We start from the raw sequence: 12,907 nt of genomic DNA on the forward strand, positions 1-12,907 counted from the left end.
CAGCTGAGAATAGTTAACAAAACCCCAAACCCCAGCAAGCTCTTATTGGGAACCCCTGAGCTCCCACAATATATATATATATATATATATATATATATATATATAAGTGTCAAAAAGGAGTGCTATTGAGCGTGGCATATGTATAAACAGACGACAGAGAAGCTCAATGCTACATCCAACATGACAGAAATACACAGTAAAATACTAATATATTCTCTTGAAAAAGGGTCACCCGCATCACCCACGGAGGTAAGGGAGAGAGACTAAGGGGGCCGAGTGGAAAGCCCAAAAGGGAGACCTGGCCCCATACTGTAATCATTACAGTTACTATATTATATTAATCTATATACAGTACAATTCATGTGTTATATGTGTACACACCTTGCATGTTTTCCACTTTTGCCTTTTTTATTATAAATGGTACATTTATACATTTTTTGCTATTTGCACTTCTATATTCATACTCACTTGGAATTCCTCTAGTAACAGTGGTGTTTGTGTGTCCCCTTCTGTGTGTGTCCCCTTCTGTGTGTCCGTCCCCTTCTGTGTGGGTGTTTGTGTGTCCTTCAGCGCATGCTTAGAATCAGACGGACCCTTCTGCGCATACGTGGAGTACGCCGTCCACTTCTGCGTACGACTCAAGCTGCCAATTTAGCTGGGCATCCCTGAGAAGGTTGACAACCATACCGAGTGTCCTACATAAAATGCAGGGGCGTGATTTCAGTGTACGATCAGCAAATCTATTTTGGTCTTTTTTGGCTTTCTGTAGTATTTGAGGAATCTGGTTATGATTTTGGTCTTTTTTGGCTTTCTGTAGTATTTGAGGAATCTGGTTATGTACCCTTCATTGCTCTGTCACAAGAAGTGTAGCTGGGTACTGGGGTGGAGAAACAATGACCTGAAAAATTTGTGGATCATAGGTGTATGTGCAGAAAAATTGGACTCTTCTGTATGGACTGGTGAAAACAGTTATTATAGGCAAATTCTGCTGTTGCCAAATAGTTCATCTAGTCAGATTAGTGTACATTAGAGAGGCAACTATACAAACAATCTACAAGATATAAAGTGCTAAAAATCACTCTATAATAATAATATTAATGTATATAATGTGACCAATCTGAAACAATTAAATAACTATGCTGCTGGAATAAAAACACTGTTCCTTAGTCCATTTTGATTGTACAATAAAGAAAAAAGATCCAGCGCAAAAAAATAGCTAAAAAGATATCGGAGAACAAAAGCAAAAAAAAAAAGGGTGGGAGAGGAAAAGATATAGTTACAGTATGTTATTAACATTTCTATAAATTCAGCTTGTGAAATTCTTAGGCTGATTCCATAGAGACTTCAGCCGTGCGGAGGCGCGCGGAGGCTGAGGGAAAGCGAGTGCTTTCCCTGGCCTTAGACCGCGCGCCGTCCAGGGGCGTATCGGGGGGGGGGGCTGTGACGCCCTCATTGGGCGAACCGCTCACGTGACCGGCCCTGCGCTCCGGCGAGCACAAAATCAAAAATTTTCCTAAGACACACGCTTGCGGAAGCGTGCGCAAGCCCCTGCTAAAGCCGCTATCATTGCGGCTGCAGGGGCTCACTGCTGAGCAGCAGCGCGCCTCAGCACGGGTCAGTGCCTAAGCGCTGACCATGCCCGAGGCCTTAGAGTGAGAATCTATAGGAACAAGCGAGAGATGTAGTGAGTGCGAGACGCCGTGAGACCCGAATCAGCACGACAGACTGCAAGGCGATATCAAATGCCCAAAATATCAGGCCAGATACACACACATGAGAACGGAGATTCTCCCCTGCAGTACAAAGGCAGTCCCATGAAAAATTGAAAATCAATGCTGAAAAAAACTGTTACATTGTGAGCACTCTGTAGTTACCTTGACCGATAATGTAAATGTTATACTGTACTTGGCATATTATGCTATGTGTGCCCTGTGTTTCTTAGTATCTTTCATACTGTATGTTTCCTGTGAGAAAATTCCTGTGACAACAGATAAAGGAGATTCACCTTATAAACCAATTCCTGCATGTGAGTGCAATATTTACCATTTATGCAGAAATTCTAGACATTTTAAAAACATATTACACTACTGTATATATTTTCCTTTTTCTCCACTTCTCCAATATTTTTTTTAGATATTTTTTGTACTGGATCTTTTTTCTTTTTATTGGAGGAGCAACGTAGATACTACTCCAGAGTTTGATTCACTCGTTCAGTCTGCCCATTACTTTGGGGATGATATCCTGATGATAGTGAACGATGAATTCCAAGTGCCAAATAAACAGCCTTCCAAAATGTAGAGGTAAATTGCACTCCTCGATCAGAGACAGTAGAATCTAGTAATCCATGTACTGTTATGGCCCCTTTCATCCTCCTACATCCCCGGAAAAATTCGGGGATGTTTTCCGTTTGTCACGGACTTTGCCGCGCGTCAGCCACATTCACCAGACAGCGCTAATGGTGCTAAACATTGAAAGCGCCCGCGGCGTCCAAAACAGCCGAAAACATGCCACATCTGCCCGCGATTTAAAAAATCGCGGGGAAACGGCCACAGGAGGTTAAAGGCGGCCACCACTGTAAACGGAAAATTGAGTCAATGAAAATACGTGCAAATTGTTGAGCTGTCGCTAGTTTCGGTAGTCCAATGAAATGAGCCATTAATGAGTACACTACCACTAGAATGGTAGAATAATTCTTGGATGGTATAATTCCATGATGAAGTCAAGTGAAATGGTTTTGGGGCACCGATAAGGGTAACAGGAGCCCCGCAGAGCACGTATGAGGATTCTTATGAGAAGAACAGATTTTGCAGGATCCCACATATTTCTCGATATCCAAATTCAATGTACTGTAGGCCACCAAAACTATCACTGCAGGATTTTTTGGGGTTTTGTAAGAATACCAGGATGATCCTAACACCATTACATGACTTAAACTGGTAAAGACTCTTCAGGCACATATAGACGTTGATTGAGATAATAACATCCCTCGTGGAAGTAAACATTTTCTTTTTTCTTTAATTCTTCTAGAAATGGATCCGAAAGAAGAGCTCTTTTTAATGCATTATAAAAGTCTGTGGTTTGTATATTAGCCACAAGATGAAGTAAGATCAGACTTGAGTCAGGCACCCATGGTTCACGGATATCTTTACAAGAGAGTGCATCTGCCTTGCTGTTAGCATACCCTGTTTGAAAGGTCAGTTTGAACTAGAATATTAAGACCCATCGAGCCCATCTGGGATTGGTACACTTAGTTGAATGGAGAAATTGAAGGTTGTGATGATCAGTTCCATAACCTGATGAGCTCCCTCTAGTAAATTATGCCATTTCTTGAATGCAGTTTTAATGGCCAATAGTTCCTTGTCGCATATAGTATAGTTCTTTTCAGCATCCGTGAGTGATAGGCCACAGGACGAACTACATTAGTTTGGACATTCCGTTGAGATAGAATAGCCCCTAACATGAAGTCAGATGCATCTACTTCCACAATGAATGCTTGGTCACACTGAGGCTGAGTAAGTACGGGTTTAAGGTTTTCGAAGTAATTTTCTTAGAAGCTGAGTCCATGAACGGACAACTAAGGAGAAGTCCTGAATGAACCATCGACAGTAATTGGTGAACCCCAATAGTCTTTGTACATCTTTTATGGATATAGGTGTAGGCCGGTCTAAAATGGATTGGATCTTACGATTGTCAATGGGAATAGTGGATGGAGAGAGAATGTATCCCAAATTCTCTATTTCCATATGGTGAAATGCACATTTTTACAATTTATCAGAAAGATGATGAATTGTTAACCTGACGAGTACTTCTTGAACATGGAGGATATGCTTGTTTTCCAATTCTAAATAAAGTAAGATGTCTTTGTGGTAGATTTGGTCATAGACATCTAACAGATCTTGATAAATGTAATTGAAAAAATGCTGAAATGCTGCTAGTGCATTACATATTCCAAAGGGTCTTACCAAATATTCAAACCTTGTGCCAAATGAAATTTTCTATTAATCCCCTTCTCTGATGTGGACCAGGTTATAAGCACCTCTAAGTCTAGTTTAGTAAATAGCTTGGCAGTACAAACTCTGTCCAATAACTTGAAAATCAGTGGCAAAGAATAGCGATTCTTGAAAGTTATGTAATTGAGTGCTCTGTAGTCAATACAGGGTCACAATGTACCTTCTTTTTGGGAACAAAAATGAATGGTGCTCCAGCTGGGGATTTTGAAAGGGGGATAAATCCCTTTTGAAGATTCTCAGTAATATACTGGCGCAGAACTTATAGTTCGGGATCTGACAGTTTGTGGACCTGTTTAAAGCGAATTTCAATCCCAGGTACTGTAGGAGCTCGATAGGACAATAATATGAACAGTGCAGTGGAAATATATCCGCTTTGCAGGGATCAAACACATCATGGAATGTGGAGTACGTTTTGGGTAGTTGAGAATAACAGGTCACTATTTGTTGAACTGGTGGACCAAGATGATTCCTGCAGAGACAGCGTTCAGGGTCAATATGTATTTTTTTCTTTTACAAGTCAATCAATGGGTTATTGCATTCTAACCAGGAATGTCCCAGGATCAACATAAAATGTGGCGCATTAATCAAATCAAAATGGACGTCATCAATATGTTAAGCAGTTTCCATGCAAAGGTGTTTTTCATGAGTTATGTCTCCTTAAAGACAAACCATCGATGGCTTGTAGAATTTCTGCTGTTTCTTTTTTAATCATATGAATACCAAAATACTGTGCAAATCTGAAATCCCTAATGTTGCTGGATGCCCCGAAATCCAAGAGGGCCTGGCCTGTCAGCAGCAGAATCCTTGAGTCTTTCCTTTAAAAGTCTGCCTTAATTCATTAGGAAGGGTCTATAATCATCAAGCAGAGAACTGTTTCTGACTAATAGTGGTGAAGCCCAGAGCATAGTATCTCCTGTAAGGTTCCTAATGATAAAGGAGATTTTAGACCTATCCATGGAATAAATCAAAGGTTTAAATTGAAACTGTACCTGTTTGTGTCCCCATTGAATCATTCTGGTAACTGTAGATGCATGGTATTTTCAGCTGGCGACATGGGAGCAGCTGGTTGTGGGAAGGTTTGGAGGTGTGCATGGGTATTGGTTTTCTCGGGAGCAAAAAAATTACATTGCAAGCTCTGAGAACACTGGGGATGAAAGAGGCTCAGGAAGATATTGGTAAAGGGCAGAATCAAAGATAATCCTGGGTCATTCACAGGAAATCAGGCTGTATAACTCGAGGGTTTAGGCAAGGGCAAAGTCTAGAACAGATCCAAAGTCATACACAGAGAATCAGGCAAGGTAACTTGAGGGGTTAGGCAAGGCAAAGTCCAGAGCATATACACAGAGAAGCAGGCCGTATACTTAGCTGGCAGGAGACTGGAACAGGAACATGCACTATAGCGAGGAGCAGATTTGCAATGCAAGGAACAGTGTAACTTATTGGACTTTAAATAGGGCTCAACCAGGAAGTGGCAAAGTGTTACATCTCAATGCATCTACAGTAGGAGTTGTAGTATTCTCTTATGTCTCAAGTCTGGTGGACACTTGCAATACTGCAGCCAGAATAAGCTCCCAATGAAGGCCGGGTTTCCTAATACTGCATATCCTGACTATGCGCTGACTAACTGGTTTGACACTTTGTGCCAATACATCACCAATATATTGCCATATATAAACCAACCAATTTTGAAAGCCCCAAGAATACAAGAAGAAAATACTGAATGCGGCTTCAGCTGCGGTGAAGATGTAGCTGTATTTATGTTCAGTGATAAGTATATACATAAAAAATGCTCATTTGGTTACTTGTGTTTATCTTTTTTTTGTGCCCACTTTTTATCTTGAAACAACACTTCCTATAAGTTTTGATGATGTTACTAGTAGATGATGTTACTGATTGTTTGAAAAAGAAGTGACCTTCCTATGTCGATAAAAAACATTTGCACTAATAAAATATAAAGTAAGTTGTAAATTCAGAAACATACATTGTCCCAGGGCAGACATTAAGCAAACAGGCTACTTCCTTCAATTTTCTTTAGACCATCACATTTCTGGCATTTGCAGCCATGTGACCACTTCTATAGCAATCACATGGTAGTGTCCGCCCCCTGGCTGACGTAAACTGAAGTGCAGGAAGCTCTACTTCCCTTTCAATTGGGTCTCCCTCTCCGATAGAGTGGCTAGCCGATCATCTCCTAGAAAATGATCATTTGTGCCATGATGTACCATGAACATCATAAGGACAACCTAGAAGATAAATACTGTATAAAAATTTAAATTTTATTACTAAGAAATACAATCCAATAATTGATACCATGTAATGATAACATCTAAGTAATATAAAGGAAAATAATACAATAATTTAATAGTATTTTAATAATACAATATCTATTTGTGACCTAATCTATATTATTTTCAAAACGTATAAAAACAAGGCCATTGCACACTTATCCAAATATTTAACATTATTTATTTGATTTACTTTTTAGAATGTCTTTGTTGCTGTTTTTTTTTACAATCTTATTGCAAAGATGCTGATAATTATTTATTTTTCCTAGAGCTAAAAGAATGAACCATTTCATCACATTCCCATACTGTATAATAGGACATCTGCATTACACTTACAATTTTATTATGCTGTATTTATAGAAACATTGGAAAGCACAATTTTCCTTTAAAAATCAGAATATGGTCCTACATTTAAAACACCTCATTTATATTAATAAATAAAACTACACCATGTATTAATTGCTGCAGACCATGCACTAAATTTGCATAAATCTTTCAGCCAGCTGTCTTGTGTTTTGACCTCCTGATGACTTTTAATAAATGACTAAAGGCACTTTAGTAAAGTAAAAATGTGCAGTCTAACCTATTTCTTATTATTGAGGATGTATTGAACTTCATAAATTATTAATCAGTTTAAGCCTGTGTGTTATGAAGAAAGGTCTTTAAGGAATTCACTAGACATGAGTAGGCTTTAACTTGTAGTATTATTTTAATCTTTTTATGGGCATTTTTCAATAGTGTGTGAAGCAACCAATCAGTCAATTATTGCTGTAAAAAAGAAAATGCTCATTGAACTCCATGAGAGTACATTGAACTCCATGAGAGTACAACTGCTTTGCACTATATTGAGTTACCCTTTAATGTTTACTCGCATTTCTACAACAGGTTCCAGAAATCCACTCTATTTTTTTTTTTTACATAATCTGAACTGGCGGTCTTCTGTAGCTGTGCTGTGCTATTTTTAGTTACGGCGAACACCCTCTGTTCTAGAGATGTTGCCAGTTTTTCTGCTCCCACTAGGGAACTCAAAATGGCCACTAAATCCTGTGGGTCTTGTGGGATGATGTTGCATTTTCCTATTGGATGACCATGGGCACCATCTTTGGAAATCCAGACAGTAAAACCAGCAAATAAACCAGTATATAGTCTGGGCACAGGGGTTTCCCGGAGCTAAAAATAGATACCGGCACCCTACGGAGGCCTGTATTTTGGTAAGCAAGGGGTTTCTGGACCTGAAATTAACGCGGTTCAGCATCGGAGACTCCCTGCTTCAGTCCGATGCACTAAAAATACAAATAATAAGCTGTCATTAAAAAAAATACATTAAGAATTAAAATAAATTAATAGCCCTCCCTTCATTACCTAGTGGCAAACTGCTAAGATAATGAAGGGGTTAACCCCCCCAAAAAACCTCCTCCACCACACACAGTAATGGCAATAGCCCTATTAGCCAGTTATGGCTAATAGCGCTTTTGCTATTGAGAAGCATCAACATTTTTTTTTTTAAATAATGTACAAATCACAATACAATAAAAACTAATATAGTACTAGCCATTCAATCCATTGATTGTTACTGTGGTTACCTATGCCCTCAAGGGAGGCACAGTTAGCCACATTGGCAATCAATGGGTACCCTATTTTCATAAATGTCTTTCTTATCTTTGCTGGAATGAAGGCTCATGCTTCTCACCCAACTGCGGCACCAATCACCTCACTTGACACAAAGCACAAATCCCACTTGACCCACGAAGCAAGGATCCCCACTTGATCCACGAAGCAATGATCCTCACTTGACTCTAAGCAATGATCCTCAACTTGCATTTAAATAAATAAAAAAAACAAATCCATGCTTTGGTAATTACTGTACTACAATATATGTATTTTGTTTAGTTAATGTCCAAACCACTATTAGCCACATTTGGCTAATAGGGATATTAGGCATTAGTCTAGAGGGGGCTACAGAGCTTTGGTCACCAGGAGGGGAAGGGGGGGGGGGGGGGAGAGGGGCAGCGGCGGGAGGGTTTAACCTGCTCATTACCTTAGTGGTTGAACAACATTAATTTCAGGTCTGAGAGCCCCCTGCTTCCCGAGATACAGGCCTCCATATGGTGGTGCCGGTATCTTTGGGCTTTTTAAATGTCCCAGTCACGTGGGCCGTGAAGCCAGAGATTTAAACTTACATGAGATACCGGCACCCCAGACGGAGGCCTGTACCTTGGGATGCAGGGGTCCCCGGACCTGAAATTAAAGCGGTTCAGCTCCAGAGACCCCCTGCTTCAATCCTATGTACTAAAAATAATATAAACAGTGGGATCTGCTGTATAATTTATTTATTTATTTATTTATAAAATGTTTTACCAGGAAGTAATACATTGAGAGTCACCTCTCGTTTTCAAGTATGTCCTGGGCACAGAGTAAAACAAATAATACATGGTTACAAGTACAGTTACATAAATGAACAGGGTATACATTATATACAAGACATTGCGTGCACAGTTAAAGAAAATATATATTATGGGCGTATGAAACAGTTACAGACCAGGTTAAAATGTGAGACACAGAGAGAGGACTGCTTCTCTCTCATCTCCCTGCACAGCTCTTAGATGGGTGGTGACCCGGTTGGATTAACGCTGCGGGAGTCCCATCCTGAATCAGGGACCCACACTGCGTTAATGCTTCTGGGATATTCATTCTGCGCTGGGCGTAGCCAAGTGCCATCACAGCAGCACTTAGGTTGTGTTCTACCCGCTATAATTGCTGCATTGAATTGTGCTACATCTGCACTTATATCTATATCATATATATATATATATAGATATATATATATATATATATATATATATATCTATATATATATATATACACATATATATATACACATATATATATATATACACATATATATATATATGGGAGAAAACACAAAGTATATCGCATCAACACTATTGGTAATGGTGGCCCAAAAACTGTCCGGAATTTATGATGAAATGTCAAAAGGCAGTGGTGCTCAAGGATAATTAATGTATAACACAACAAGAAAGTATCCTTATAATAAAGCACACGGGCATACCAGAGGTAGAATGATTATAACAAATTTATTATTATAAAAACAGGGGGAGAGAAATCTTAAAGAGGAGGGGGACTCACAACTGACAATACAAATATACCGTGAGGACAAAGGTACATAAATTGGTCAAAAGATCACCGATGGCTATTGTCAGTGTTCGACAAATCACCCAAAAATCTACTCGCCCAACCAAAAAATCTACTCGCCACCTAGTCCCGCCCCCAACCCCCGCCCCTAGTCCCGCCCCCAACCCCGCTTTAAAATAAAATATATAAATAAAATACATTTACTAAATTCCTAGTCAGAACAACATTCGTTTTTGACAAATGTATTTATTGTATTACATTATACTACAATTAGTCCTTGTTACATGTGTGTGTGTGTGTAAATGTCGGATCTAGAAATAAAAGCCAGGTGTGAATGACTAGTTTCCTGAACCCCTTAACCAGTGTCTGGATGCCCCCGCTTCACAATATCTTAAGCAGCAATCCCACCTGGGATCTTACCTGATCCGCAGTCCCTCAATGTCCAGGTACGCTCATTCCCGCAATGTTATACATTGGGGAGGTGTTCCCTACCTGTCTTCTGGGTTAGGGGGGGGGTTCCGATGTCTTCCGTGTGAAGCTTGAGCCAGATCTGGAAGAAAGCCGTATAGGGTAGTTAAGATTTCGGTGTTGTATAGGGCAGTTAAGATATATAGGGTAAATAAGAGATCCAGATCCAGAGTGTGAGTGACAGAGAGAGAGTCTGGGGGAGAGAGAGAGAGAGTGTAGGGGAGAGAGAGAGAGAGTGTAGGGGAGAGAGAGAGAGTGTAGGGGAGAGAGAGAGTGTGGGGGAGATAGAGAGTGTGGGGGAGAGAGAGAGTTTGGGGGAGAGAGAGAGAGAGTGGGGAGAGAGAGAGAGTGTGGGGAGAGAGAGAGAGTGTGGGGGAGAGAGAGAGTGTGGGGGAGAGAGAGAGTGTGGGGGAGAGAGAGAGTGTGGGGGAGAGAAAGAGTGTGGGGGAGAGAGAGTGTGGGGGAAAGAGAGTGTGGGTGAGAGGGAGAGAGAGTGTGGGGGAGAGAGAGAGTGTGGGGGAGAGAGAGAGAGAGTGTGGGGGAGAGAGAGAGAGTGGGGGGAGAGAGAGAGAGAGAGAGAGTGGGGAGAGAGAGAGTGTGGGGAGAGAGAGAGAGAGAGTGTGGGGAGAGAGAGAGAGTGTGGGGGAGAGAGAGAGAGAGAGTGTGGGGGAGAGAGGGAGAGAGAGTGTGGGGGAGAGAGAGAGTGGGGGGGATAGAGAGTGTGGGGGAGAGAGAGAGAGAGAGTGGGGGGGGGAGAGAGAGTGTGGGGGAGAGAGAGAGAGTGTGGGGGAGAGAAAGAGAGTGTGAGGGAGAGAGAGTGTGGGGGGGAGATAGAGAGAGAGTGTGGGGGAGAGAGAGAGAGTGTGGGGGAGAGAGAGTGTGGGGGAGACAGAGGAGAGAAACGGTGGGTGACACACACAGAGGGTGGGTGATACACAGAGAGAGAGAGGCTGGGTGAGTGACTGGGTGAGTGGTTTGCTGGGTGAGTGGCTGGGTGGGGCAGGGGTGACTGGGTGGGTGGGTGAGTGACTGACACTGACTGGGGGTGGAGGGGTGACTGACACTGACTGGGGGTGGGGGGTGACTGACACTGACTGGGGGTGGGGGGAGGGGTGACTGACACTGACTGGGGGTGGGGGGTGACTGACACTGACTGGGGGTGGGGGGTGACTGACACTGACTGGGGGTGGGGGGTGACTGACACTGACTGGGGGTGGGGGGTGACTGACACTGACTGGGGGGTGACTGACAGGGGGGTGACTGACTGGGGGGGGGGTTACTGACTGAGGGGGGGTTACTGACTGGGGGGGTTACAGACTGGGGGGGGTTACTGACTGGGGGGGAGGTTACTGATTGGGGGGGAGGTTACTGATTGGAGGGGTACCTCTGGTGTCACACACACACATACTCCCATACACACATTCATTCACACACACACACACACACACACACACACACACACACACACACACACACACACACACACACACACACACACACACACACACACACACACACACACACACACACACACATTCTCCCACACACACACACACACACATACACATTCTCACACACACACAGGGGAGGAAAGGCCGCGACCAGCACCACGCTCCTCCCCCACCCACCCGTGCCCATCTCCCGCTCGTGTGGGGGGCAGGCCGACATCCTCCCCCCCCCAATCAGCAGGGTGGGTGGGAGGCACGTGGCGAGGTATCCCCCACTGGGCGCCCCAGGTGACAGTCAGCCCCGCCGTGGCCACCACTGCCCTGCTCCCCTCGCCGGCATGTCACAGTGCACGGCCAAGCTGCAGGCTGCTTCTTCCCCCCCAGCCCGCGGCGGCATGAAGCTCGTGGGGGGGGGGGGGAGGGGCCAGGCTGACATCCCCCCACCTCATGCGGCGGCTGCGCCATCATGAAGGTAGCTGGTGCATGGGAGGCACGTGGTGAGGGCCGAGCCCCCTCCCCCCCCGCAAGCCAACCGAGCTGCAGCAGTGGGGACCTCCCGCCCCGGACATCGATCGGTGGATCGAGGGGAAGGGGACAGGAGGAGGGGAAGGGGACAGGAGCAGGAGGAGGGGAAGGGGACAGGAGCAGGAGGAGGGGACAGGGGACAGGAGCAGGGGAAAGGAGCAGGGGACAGGAGGAGGGGAAGGGGACAGGAGCAGGGGACAGGAGAGCTGCCGCGGTGGGGAGTAGGGAGCCATGTGGGGACCAGGGGGATCGCAGGGAAGGAGCAGAGGGGCCGCAGCATGGAGAGTACTTACCCTCCAACAGATCTCCAGGCAGAAAGAATGGCCGCTCGTTGGGGGTGGGCTCATATAGAGCCTGGCCGCGCGCCCACAAAGTTTGGGAGCGCGCGCCAATCAGCGGTCAGGTAGGGGGAGTTTTTTTTTTTTTTTTTAGCGCGAGCAGGGAAATTTCAGCGCGAACGGGGGAATTTTAAAAAAAACCACACGTGCTGCTTGGGCCAATATTTACACGCCCGGGGGTTAAATCCACCCGCCCCGGGCGAGTAAATGTATAGGATTGTCGAACACTGGCTATTGTAATACATAGCCAATTGTGTTCAATCCAAAAAGTGGGTGGCTCTATAACAGGCACTATTCTGTAAAGTAACACATTCTGCAGAACTGTATATTGTTGGTAAAAATATGCCTATAATATAACCCTAGATTCACATAGAGACAATATTGCCTAAAGTAAGGACAAGGAATCCAGGACAAGAGCATGTATCACAATGTTATGAAGTTATGATACATCACCAAAATCTGGCAGATTGATGAGACCAAAAAACGAGTTGCAGAGGCCTTTTGTGATGGAAAAAGTCAGGGGTCCCACTCCACAGACTCCCACTCCAACGCGTTTTGACAAACGGTCTTCTTGGGCGAGTGGAGTTGTGGAGAGTGAGCCTAGCATTTATAATGGAGTCAGGGGGTGTAGCATTCGAATTTTGCGCCAAAATTTAGTGAGAAACAGCTGAAGGGTATGA

At 43.8% G+C, this 12,907-nt stretch overlaps 1 protein-coding gene across 6 annotated transcripts in view; it reads left to right on the forward strand.

The window, feature by feature from the left end:
* Nucleotides 1–12,907, forward strand: part of SH3GL2 (SH3 domain containing GRB2 like 2, endophilin A1) — a 263,901-nt gene that overhangs the window by 195,274 nt on the left and 55,720 nt on the right. Inside the window, exons 1-2 of one of the 6 annotated variants that reach the window (XM_075594922.1) lie at nucleotides 2,173–2,300; nucleotides 3,028–3,193. The exons of 4 other annotated variants lie outside the window; for them this stretch is intronic. The gene's annotated coding sequence lies outside the window, so the exon portion shown is untranslated. Of the gene's footprint in view, nucleotides 1–2,172; nucleotides 2,301–3,027; nucleotides 3,194–12,907 lie in introns of those variants that run through there. One more of the 6 variants, XM_075594915.1, reaches the window with a different exon arrangement.

This window comes from Ascaphus truei, chromosome 1, assembly GCF_040206685.1.
Source record: "Ascaphus truei isolate aAscTru1 chromosome 1, aAscTru1.hap1, whole genome shotgun sequence".
In the NCBI taxonomy this organism is placed as follows: Eukaryota; Metazoa; Chordata; class Amphibia; order Anura; family Ascaphidae; genus Ascaphus; species Ascaphus truei.